The sequence below is a fragment of the Periplaneta americana genome, chromosome 11 (assembly GCF_040183065.1).
Source record: "Periplaneta americana isolate PAMFEO1 chromosome 11, P.americana_PAMFEO1_priV1, whole genome shotgun sequence".
NCBI classification, from domain to species: domain Eukaryota; kingdom Metazoa; phylum Arthropoda; class Insecta; order Blattodea; family Blattidae; genus Periplaneta; species Periplaneta americana.
Window position 1 is genome coordinate 15,456,340 of NC_091127.1, and position 13,006 is coordinate 15,469,345.

Consider the following 13,006-nt stretch of genomic DNA (forward strand, 5'->3'; position numbering starts at 1 on the left):
GGGGTGTTTGAGAATAAGGTGCTTCGGAAAATATTTGGGGCTAAGAGGGATGAAGTTACAGGAGAATGGAGGAAGTTACACAACACAGAACTGCACGCATTGTATTCTTCACCTGACATAATTAGGAACATTAAATCCAGATGTTTAAGATGGGCAGGGCATGTAGCACATATGGGCGAATCCAGAAATGCATATAGAGTGTTAGTTGGGAGGCCGGAGGGAAAAAGACCTTTATGGAGGCCGAGACGTAGATGGGAAGATAATATTAAAATGGATTTGAGGGAGGTGGGATATGATGATAGAGGATGGATTAATCTTGCTCAGAATAGGGACCAATGGAGAGCTTATGTGAGGGCGGCAATGAACCTCCGGGTTCCTTAAAAGCCAGTAAGTAAGTAACTATGTTGATGGAAAAATCATCTTATTTTTCACATTAGAACGATGCCCATTAATATAGAAATCCTTTCTATGTTAATATCAACGTAAAAAAATGATTTCTTATATTGCATTTTTTTTACATCTTTTGAACTAATAGGTCATTTTTTTCGGCATTTTTGGTCATTTTTAATACTTTGAAGAACTTTTAGGTCATTTAGAATGCACTTTACTTTCTTCTTTACAGATAGGTCTGTTAAATCATTTAATAAGCAAATAGGTCAGTAGTAATTACCTACTGAATAAGTGAAAAACAGTGAAGTTTGAGTTATATAGTTTGGTACAGACTCTGAAGTCCATTCCTCATTCCACTGAAGGCTTCACTTCACACAACGGAAATAATATAAAATGCTTGACAGCAGCTTAGTTTAAGTGAGGGCTTTGACCGCTACTGTTCTTTTGTCGGTACGAGAGTGTCTTTAGAATTTATGTTTGGAAGGGGGAAAACTTTCATTGTGTCCTGGACAGACGTTGTGTCCTCAACAAGGTTCGGAAGGGATGTCTACTGTAGTAGACAGTATTTTTAACACAAAGATTGCAAGAATGTACGCTGCGCCCACAATTTGTTTTGTTACTCACACTCCCTCATCTGGAGTGAAGCGGGGAAGGAGGAAGAGATAGAGAATGAAGGCACTGACATGGACCACCGGGAATGAAAAACATTGCAAACCCTCATTAAAATCTATAGTTTTCTATTAAAACCTTCATTTTGTCGCATGTTCTTTTCCTTCATCTTAGTCAAATTCCAGGAAGTTGTCTCCTCTCTCCGAGATTTGCAGGGCAGTCATTGAAACAAGGTGACTAATTTTTAAGAAGTTGTGGTGCGGGTACGGTGAATAATATTAAATGTCATTTTCTTTTAATTTTATGTCATTTTTCCATTAGTTTAAGGGCATTTTAATGATCATTTTAAGTAGATTTTTAGGTCATCAACATCCGCCCCCTAATTACAATATTACATTTGAAACCTGGCTGTATATTATTTTTAAGAAATTATGCTGTTACAAAAGATTTTGTAGCTTTATAAATCATATTCATAAGAGGTTATAGTTCAGCCCTCTTACTAATAAACTGTGTATAATTTTTATAGGTACGTGATTTATGCAGAGTTGGGATGGAAAACGTTACTAATAGACATAAGACATATATAAGCAGCGTGTAATTACATATGGGAATTACTTTGCAGTAGTTATACACAGAAAACACACCTGTTTAAGCGTTGTATACAGAGAAAAAATGGCCGCGTCTGTAACAGCTGTCATATCGATTGTCATTTCATGTTGATGGTTGCCATGTAACCACAGAAGAACACATCAAAGAGCACAGAGTAATAAGAACAATATTGCTGTAGCTGTACTCTGATCAAAACATAGCGTGGTAATCGATCGGCCCCAGTAAGTTGTATTATCGATACTTGACGCGGCACACTATCGGATGCCTTATCCGTATTTATTTCGGATTTCCAAATCCTGACTTTGCAACCGCGGAGGCTTGACTTTGGCAGTGCTTCCTCGTTTGTCTCTCGGCGATGGTAGTCGTTTTGAGTGCTATTGCTGATGACTTTGCTTGACTTGATTTCTGTTGCTAACGTCCATTTTTTCGGTCTTTCTCCTTGCAAAATTTTTCTGAAGTTCCTTGTAGAATGATGTGAACAGAACCTTGTTAGGACTCGCACCCTTATACTCTTAGTGCAGTTTTCTTCTCTCCATTGAGTGATTTGATTCATGGATTGATGGGGTTTATTGATTGATTCATTCATTGATTCTCTTTTGTTTACAGGACGCGCTACTGTGGCAACAGCTCTGCTGGAATCTGTATCGGTGAGTGAACACAAATATTTTACTACGAAAACTCGGGAAACTCCAGTTGCTAAAGCAACCTTGAAATAAAGAACCGTCAATATTTAATCTAAAACAGTATTTAATTAAGTTCGTCTATTATTTTGATGGCTGATTCATTGATGTTTTTGTAATTGTGTTACATTACAAGTGATCTAGTTGAGATATGCTTCAATGATTGAAGAGAGGCCAAGCCTCATCTTTGGGTATATTTTTATGGAAGATACACGTAATACTAGTAAAAAAAAATCGGGAAATCTTCTTCAGAAATGATTATGTCTCGTGTAAAAGCTAGTAAATCAAAAACATAACTCCAAAGAAGAGTAAATGCTCATATTAGAGAATTATCAGAGAGAATTAATACTAAATCCTGATAATTCAGACATAAAACAGGTAGGCCTATTAATAGTCAACTTGGTTCTAAAAATAAAAACTCATCTGTACCTTTATCAACAGTAATCTCACACTAGAGGTTTTGATTTATCTAGAGAAAACCAAAACTCGAGTGGGATTTAATAGACTATTACATGATCAGAAGAAAGTATATAAAGATTAGAAGAAATAAAGTGCTCTAATACAATAAAATATTAATTGACTTAATAAAATACTAAACTGTCTTGAAAATGTATTATTGTACCATTTCATCATTACAAATATTCCGCTAGATGACAATAGTTCTCTTATTACCAGTTGTGCCCCCTATACAATCTTCATTGAACACTATGGACGATTACTAGTTAAGAAAGCTTTGTTGATTCAGTTTCATTTTTATTAAAACAGTTGCATTCCACTTCAATTATCAATATTAAACAGTCTCTAATACGTGACTATCCATAATCTCATACAACCGAAGCTATAACATAACCTAAACAATATAAACAAGGTAAATGATAGAAAATTTACTAATATTTCTTAGGTATGTAGTTATAATAACAGCTTTTATGTGTTAAAATAAAACTAAGTTGTATATTACGTAGTTGACTAGTTTCAGCTTTGTCTCAGTCGTTCTGATGATATTCTAACCTATGACCAGTTCTTTCTAAAATTTCGAGTACCACGATCTTCATGATGCGGTATCTTTCGTGAAATTTTCGTGTCATTTAAGTTTTCAAAATAATCGTTTCTTAAATGATTAACATTATCTCCATCTGGCTCTTGATTTCAAGCAGTTTCTGCATCGAAACGCTCCGCCATTTTGTATTGCAACTAGTGAACCATTAAAAATTTAAAGACGAAAATTTGTACCACTAAGCGTCTTATTCATAGACGAGACTTTGGACCAAAGTTGACTTTGGAAAGTACAAAGTCACCATTTTCCTATTCACAGTTGACACTTTGACAAAAGTAAACTTCAATCCTGACTTCACTTCGAAGTCGTCGAAAATCTAGACTTTGACTTTGACTTTCGTTCGTAGACATAAGGAAAATGACTGATATTTGGAAAATTGTTGAATTTTCCAAGAATATTCAGGACATTTAGGAGATTCTTAAAGCTGGTCGTGTTACTTAGCGTATTATAGATTATAAATTCAAGTCAAGGTACAAATTTGATAAACAGACAGTATTAGATATCCTCGTCATGTTTCAACTTTCACTGATGAATAATAATCAAAGAGGATTATCTGTTCCACCATAAATACAACTATTTCATCGCGATCTTACGCTATAGGTAAGGATTGATAGCTTAATATTGATTTTTAGTATTTAATTCTATAGAGGATAGGTTATATTAGTTGGATATCCACATATGCAGTTAATTTATAATCCTTACAGTCGTAAAATAATGTTTTCTGCATATTGATTTCAGATAAATTTTAAGTAATTTCTACAGACATGCAAGGAATAAATCTCCCAACTGTCAGCAGGATAATATGTCTCTTTCATAGTCTATCATTGGTGGCATCTTCTTATCTTCCATATCTTCAAAAAAATTATTTTATAATGAAACAATGTGGGGGTTTATGTAAAACTAGCGTAACTACAATCGATATTTTATTCGCAAGGAAATTCTTAACAGGCAATACTATTTCAGATGAACTATATCATCATGTTTTGTAGTTACGAATTAGGTTTTTTGTGACTAAGTAGAAGAACAAATTATTATCGATTGATGTAAAGTCCTAAAATTGTCAATTTTTGTACTTACTTTAGTTTCACACTAAGCTCTCGAATAACTTTATTATTCTTATGTAAAGCTGCAAGAACGGTTAACAATCGCTTAACATGTACCAATGTTCAATTGTTTCATTGATTTGTGACTCAAAATATGGCTTTGGCTGCCTCCTTGGTCTGTTGGTCAGCATGCTGGCTTACAGATCAGGAGGTCCCGGGTTCGATTTCCGGGCTCGGCTCTCGGTGAATTTTTCTTGAAGAAGAATTCCCTGGGTGTCTAGAGTCTAGAAATTTGTATGAATGTGAGTGTGATTGTGAGTGTGCCGGGTTAATATTAATTAACCAATCATCACAAACATAAAAATACATCAGGACTGTCGCTGGGCAGTAACCTGAACACACGTTTCAGCGTCACATTGTTGACATGTAACTCCATCTGTTATCACAACTATAAAGCACCTAATATATGCTATAGAGTTACCAACAACGAAAAAAATATATATATGGTTTGATTGTGGCAATGCATACTCTATTTCAATAATCTATTAATTTAATTAGTTTAGAAGCCAATGATTTTGATTGCCAACATTAGAACAAAATCGTCAAATCTCGACTTACCAAAGTCAAAGTCAAAGTCTCAGAAGTATTGTCTATGAATAGGACTTTTAACAAAGTTAAACTTTATTACGAAGTCTTCATCCAAAGTCTCGTTTATGAATACGACCCTAAACTAATGATAGCTTTACTGTTTCGTTAGGACTAAAGATGCTTGGTGGGCTATAAAGATAATTTAATGAACCAGTAAACAAATTAATGAATCATTAAAGACATATTGAAACTTGGTGAAACCGACTATGTCTGAAGGAGATTGCTATATGAATCGTGTGAAAATTACTTAATTTCTGAAAATCAAACCACTTTTTATTCTGTAATAAATATATCTCTATGCTTCTATGTGAAACAAATTTTATTACTGTGTATAAGGAACATGACGTATGGAAACTGTTTCGAAAGCCAGTAATAGCGTTGTAGATAGGGTATTAGACTAACATTAATATAGAGCTATCTTACAGATTAAGAAACAACATATTTTATTTCATTTTCAGTTCAAACTTACGAATTTTTTTACGCGACTGAGAAATATTTTTGTTTTCATGCTTCGATACACCAAACCGGAACCATACAGTGAATAAGGTCAGATGATAATCTTTGTGTTATTCTTGACTCGTTTTCACGATAAACCACTTCTACGCACTGATTATTTCATTAGATGGCTGTAGACAATTTATTCATTGAAATAGTAACGCAATTGCCATTTCCAGCAATTTTGAAAGCACGGAACTCAGCCTAGGAAGTGTAGACTGCAGTGTTATGAACATTCGGAATTTCATGCATGCTTACATTTTCAGTGTGACGCATCGCATAACCTTCCCAGGAACATGACGCTCTCACCGGAGTTACTTAATTGAAACCGAGACTATTATTTTCAAACTCGACAATCCTTCTACCACAGCGGCGACCACATTATTTCGATTTCATCAGTTTTATAATTATAATACTCGCAGTAAAGAATTCATTGTGCAAGCGACCGTGTAAGATTAGTTTATTGAGATCTGTCGAAATTCTAAGCATCAGATTTGCAATTTTTATATACGTTTATATAATTTTGGTAAGATGCTTTGTCAAGTCTCTTCTGGATTTTGTAATAGTTTTGTTGAATTGGGTTGTTTTACAGCTGCTTTCTCTGCCTTATTGGATTTGTAGTTTGTGACATTAGTTTCATAGACTATCAAGTTCTCTGTTTATTATAAAATCACATTAGTGTTGTCTATTATTAATGTAACAACGAGGAAGTAATTTTACACTCCTCTGATGAACCCTCTTTATCTATTTTCGTTCACCACAACTACCTCTAGAATTTCGGAAACTTGTTCCTTGAGCAAAGAAGTTTTAATAATAATAATACGGAAATTAGAAAAAAAAAACAACAAAAGTATATCGTCGCATACCCCCTCCTGCAAACGACAAATTTAAAATAAATACATTGATATTAACTCCTATTTTGCAATAATTTATATTCCACATTAATATTTTAATTACACCTTTTAACGAATCTGAGAAATAAATATTCATTATTCTAAAAAGTTTGTTGAAGATATAAGAATTCAAAATAGAGCTATTTTATAAGGGAACTCGGGGGCAAAATGTAACTAAATAATTAGTTCCTAATTCCACATCATTTCTCCGTCACGTACATGAAAATATTTTATTCTGCCATTGTAGGTGCGTTCATACACTCAAAACTTGTGCTAAAATTATTATTATTATTATTACTATTATTATTATTATTACTATTATTATTATTATTATTATTACATAATTATTTTATTGGTGTTGTGAAGACGAAAAGAATTGTCATTGTATTATATTAATTATGTATTATATTGTATTGTATTTGTAGTATTGTATTGCTTTGAATTGTATTGTATTGTATTAATTTTGTTATATTCATAGCACTGTAGTAATTTTTATCATACTGGTTGAGTGGAAGAGAAGGCCGAATGGCCTTAACTCTGCCAGTTAAAATAAACCATTATTTTTATTTTTTAAAATCATAACTTTCCTTCTTTTTTTTAGTTCTGTCGTCATGACTCTCATTAAGCATGTTCAACAATTAGAAATAAATTAATAATAATTATAATAATAAAATATGAATTAAGAAAAATAAAATTTCAGCAATATTGACATCAAAATAGCTCCGGAAGAACGAATAAAATACAGATAAGCCTTCCTTTGTTTATAATTTAGCCTAATCGAATTATATGTGATGAACAACACACAGGTTTAAAACAGTTTCAGTGTGTGAAAAACAAAACTGAAATACGGGTACTGTATGTATTTGGTTCATCATAATATATGCTATATTATACTAGGAAACGTACATATATACATGTTTTGCGTATCACACGTTACCTGAGTGAAATATACTTCTGTCAAATTTTAGATACGTTCGTATTTATAGAGAATGACTACAATCACCACGTAACTTCGTAATGTGTCTCTGTATCACCTCGCTTGTCAAGAGTGTTCAGCAATGAAAAGCATGTGAACGCCTAATAGTTTAATAATAGTAATAACAATAATAGTTATATAAATTAGCTAATAAAGGAACAGATGCATTATAGGTACCGCAAGTTAATATATCTCCTAAAAGACGGTTAACGGAAGTAGTAGTTCGATGAATGAAATTATGGATACCTATTGTTTGAATAATTGAGAAGCAAAGTTTGTATGCATGTCACCATGGCGGGTATTTAAACACAAGGTCCAGGGTAAATATTTGCGTAAAAACTATAATGAATAAGTTTGGAGAAGGCATTGACAAATATATAAAAATTGAATTAATTTTATTAAGTTGGCTACATTAGAATAACAATCGATACCGTCAATATACTATTTCCAGATAAGAATATGAATCGATATTATCAAATGGGCTGGCGGTACCTATAATGCATCTAAGCCCCAATTCAAAGTGTTCATAAGTTGTTACGAAAAAAATTATCTTTGCTAGGAAAGTTAATAGGCCTACTTCAGAAAATTAATATATTTTGTGAGGCACTAGTCCATAATTGTTCAATTTCTCCATGGATACGATACACAGCATGTAGTACAGCTCATTATACCTTTCTGAGACTAAAAATATTTTATAGGCCCTAGGGCCAAAAAAAAAAAAGTCGTTTGTTTACTTACACTTATTTAATTGGCAACAACTTATCTTCAGTTTGTTTGGCTTTAATAACAACTCCAGAAGAAATTTCGGTTTCAACAGATTCCGACATAATTTCCAACATAACAGAACATTTTTTATTAAATTCAGAGACTGGTAACTTGACAACAAAGAAATAATAGCATCATGCATGGCCTTCCTCAACCAATAATTTTTATTCTACGTATTCTTTTTTTTTTCTAGTATACATAGCCCCTAGATACCAAAACAAAACACGCTAAACAAGATATACAAACACAAAGCGAATTTCTGACTTAAAACTCTTATGAAAAAGTTTTAATTTATTCAGTTACGGACTAGTGCACCACAAAATAATGTATGAACGTTGGCGAAATTTCATGTTTAAACCTCGGGCTACTTGCACTCTCGGCAGCAACCCGTAGCCCTCGCCGTAAACATCTTCATTTCGCCCTTGATACATAAATTACTATATTTTCCTGTGTGAATGTAATATGAATTGTGTAGGCCTAATGATTACTATCAAACTAGGATACATTGAATTATATATAATTATTTTGAAGGAACAAAGTGATGAAGATAATAATACAACGCGCACTGTATGTGTAAGTAAAGCATGTGCGTAATATTCGGAGTGCGAACTCACGTACCGTGGCGTGTCAGCTGTCAGCGGGCTGTAGTGTTGTTATCGTGCGGCCGGTGTCGAACTGACTGAACAGGTGGCTCGGCGCCGGGCTGGTGTCCAGCCGTCACTCCTCCGCCATCCCGCCTTGCAACATTTCCTTGGGTTTTCCTCCTTACACCAGTTTTTTACATTGGACGTTCGTTATTGTGCCTCAGGTCGATTGTCCAGTGATATAGGATGGTGAAATCATACTGCTTCTAATTTTATTAAGATCGGTGATAAGCTGATACTGTCTATATGCACTTACTTACTTACAAATGGCTTTTAAGGAACCCGAAGGTTTATTGCCGCCCTCACATAAGCCCGCCATCGGTCCCTATCCTGAGCAAAATTAATCCAGTCTCTACCATCATATCCCACCTCCCTCAAATCCATTTTAATATTATCCTCCCATCTACGTCTCGGCCTCACCAAAGGTCTTTTTCCTCCGGTCTCCCAACTAACACTCTATATGCATTTCTGGATTCGCCCATACGTGCTACATGTCCTGCCCATCTCAAACGTCTGGATTTAATGTTCCTAATTATGTTAGGTGAAGAATATAATGCGTGCAGTTCTGTGTTGTGTAACTTTCTCCATTCTCCTGTAACTTCATCCCTCTTAGCCCCAAATATTTTCCTAAGCACATTATTCTCAAACACTCTTAACCTATGCAAATCTAGTCTTTCAGGTGAAGCTCCCTGTAAAGCAGATTTGAATAATTTCAAGGGAAAAATTGTTCCGGGGCCGGGTATCGATCCCGGGACCTCTGGTTGAACGTACCAGCGCTCTACCACTGAGCTACCCGGGAGCTCCACCCGACACCGTCTCAACTTTTCCCTTTATATCCATACAACTCGCGTGGGCTGACGAAACGCCAGAGACCCACAACGAGTGCACACAATCTCTGTGTGACTTGGAATTGTGGTTTTCTGTTAACGTACACAGTAACGTATATATTATGCAAAGACTAGATTATTGTACTGAATAAGTTATATACAGCAATAGTTTCATGACATGTTAAATTCTAGTTGCATGTTAGTTATAGTTATAATCAGATATCCTACTAATTGGAACACGTGTTCTGTAGTAGTGAATTTCTTAAATAAATAAATTAAGCCTATTAGGCCTACTATATAATACTGTATATTGAACTTATTAACATAGTGTTATATTAACTCTGTAATTTGCCAATTATAGCTACATTTTACATTTTTGGCTATGATATCTATACTTAACTCTTTTTAATTTATTTTCATTTGGTATTTTTCATTTATATCTAGATCTGTGTTTTTTATTTAGGTAGTATCTATTTGTTTTTTTTTTTAATTTGTAATTACACTTGTATCCGTTTTATCTCTTTTTTCATGTTCTATGCAATTCTATGTTTTTTAAACAAATATCTGCACTGTCTATTGTAATTGGGGCTTTGCCCTATTATAGACATAAATAAATGAATGAATAAATGAATAAATAAATAAATAAATAAATAAATGAATATCAATTTGGCTAGAGCAACAACTTCGAATTGATCTGAAAACGATATCGCTTCTTAAATTCCAGTTCACTATACATTTCTATACGATTCTCCATGTCTCTAATATACCTTTTTGGGACACGTATATTTTCCTCATTGCGTTCAACAAACTACACAGAACCCTCAAAATCATTCTCAGTATCCATTTTGAAAATGAGTGGTCACATAAGGGTACAGATCAGCTCACTTAAGTAATCACTCGTGTGAATGAGGGACAACTATGAATTAGAAATGAGTATAAGTAACCACTTAAGGGTTCACTCATTTATAAGTAACGACTATGAATTCCGCCCTAATACTGGCCCGAGTTTAAATCCTGCTTGGGACAAGTTACCTGGTTGAATTTTTTTTTTTCCGAGATTTTCCCTCAACCAATTGAAGCAGAATTGCTGGGTAACTTACGGATTTGGACCTCGGATTCATTTCGACATCATAATTTCATTATACTTCTCCTCTTTCATCACCATCTCCTAGGTTTAGGTTTAGGGCTTGCTCCGATGTAGAGTCGGCTGTGGACCGCCATCAATCTTGGATCCCATGAATATGTGGTCATTCGTTGCTGGTGGTAGTGTTATGCTCCGTGGGCTCTGCATTGGGCTCATGTAGCTCGTGGGACCGGGGTGAGGCCTACGCGGAGAAGGTAAAGGGATCATAATATATTACAGGCTGTAGAAGAATTCGGAGGCGGCGCGCAAGGGAATCTGTAACGGGGGAGGGGAGCTTTAAGGTATGCACACCATACAGTGCAATGGGCCCATCCTAGCGGCTTGCGTGCGAGGACAGTCCCAGTTCGTGCCCTCGACTCAATGGGGACTAATAGATAACATAATACTGTATGCATCTGTTCTTGATTAATTCATACACTATTCAATATTCCCATGTGATACATTTCAGTATAAAAAATAAAATCCGTGACGCGACAGTCCATGAAGGATCAGAGCCGACCAGCCGGCTTCTGGCCTTACGTCCACATATCTCATCAGAGGTGAACGATCATCCAACCAGTACTGAGGTAACGTGTGACCAGTACGATGATTCCTCCCAGTTCACTGTATTTTTACTTGGTTATTTAACGACGCTGTATCCACTACGAGGTTATTTAGCGTCGATGGGATTGGTGATAGCGAGATGATATTTGGCGAGATGAGGCCGAGGATTCGCCACAGATTACCTGACATTTGCCTTATGGTTGGAAAAACCGAACCAGGTAATCAGCCCAAGCGGGAATCGAACCCGCGCCCGGACGAAACTCAGGATCGACAGGCAAACACCTTAGCCGAATGAGCTACGCCGGTGTCTTTTTCTCTGTATGCACCATGCATATTTATTAGTCTAATTAATTTTGAGTAATTTTCTGATGGTAGGTCTACGCAAGAGTCTGTTTTTTACATTACAGTATTTGCCAAAAATAGATTTATTACCGTTTAGTCTGGACCATATTTGATATTTTGACAAGCTTCTTCTTACCACAAGTGCAACGGGAATGCAATATACGCATTGTATTCTGGCGGGATGGCTAACCCGTGGCTTCCAAATTCTCCAGATCTCACACATACACGATTTCTTTGTTTGGGGTTTTGTGAAGAATGTCTACACACAATGACTTAGGTATAATGATGATTTCAAAACAAAGATTGTCTCAGCTTTTGGAAATTATCTCTGAGATGTTAAATCGCACATATAAATTGTGCTGTGTACGCAATGTTGAGCATGTTGACGTTTACTGGAATATATTTCAAGATTATTTAAAAATATATAGCAACAGTTCTCATCAGAGTTTTTATTTCATGTCTTCCCAAACGGTCCACTCTATATATCGCAACTGAAGACATGAAGAATAGGTCTAACTTGTCGGTCAAGCGAAAACAATAGAAACCTTTTACATTATTGTCACAGGAATGGCAACGATTTAGAGACTCCCTCCAGCAGGCGTCTTTGATGAAGCTTTCGTTCCCACATATTGTCTATGCGAAGCTGTGTTGTCAAGGTTGTTTCATTGCTAGTGCGACGTTGAGAAAATTGTTTCTGGAGTGATGAGCGCAGTATTAAACTGTATTTTATAACAAACATGAAGGATAGTAATGCTTAATTCTGACCATGATCATATTAGTGATTCCTTATTTAACGTATAGGGAAAAATTCGGAAACGATAACCTTGAAGTATGACAAGAATAGTGTAAGAATATTTGTAAACGAAATATTCGCAGACAGTTTTCCCCATATTCGCTTTGTCAGACACAAAGCTAAGTAACCGGCATGCACGGATGTGTCAGAATTTTGATATGCATGTGATTTTTTTTTTTTTTTGCTTCTCTCAATCAGGAGTAATAATAATATAATAATAATCCGTGGCGCTACAGCCCGTGAAGGGCCTAGACCGACCAGCCGGCTGCTGGCCTCACGCCCACATGCCGAAGCAGAGGTGGACGATCATCCAACCAGAATGGAGGATTCGTGTGGTTAGCACGATGGTCCCCCCCAGCCGTTATAGCTGGTATCCGCAACCGGATTTCGCTACCTATCGTAGCTCCCCAAGTGCATCACGATGCTGGGTGGGCACCGGTCCCATACACTGGCCGATATTTCATGAGAAAATTTCTTCCCCCATGAGGACTCGAACCAGCGCGCTTTCCGTAACGCGAGTCCTAGGCGGGATGCCTTAGACCGCCACGCCA

The 13,006-nt window shown here is 35.7% G+C and overlaps 1 protein-coding gene across 1 annotated transcript in view; it reads right to left on the minus strand.

Annotated features, from left to right (window-relative positions):
• The window catches only part of LOC138708842 (facilitated trehalose transporter Tret1-like), a 46,363-nt gene extending 37,463 nt beyond the window's left edge, over nt 1-8,900 (minus strand). The window contains exon 1 of the mRNA XM_069839077.1: nt 8,781-8,900. The gene's annotated coding sequence lies outside the window, so the exon portion shown is untranslated. The remainder of the gene's footprint in view (nt 1-8,780) is intronic.
• Nucleotides 8,901-13,006: the final 4,106 nt, after the last annotated feature.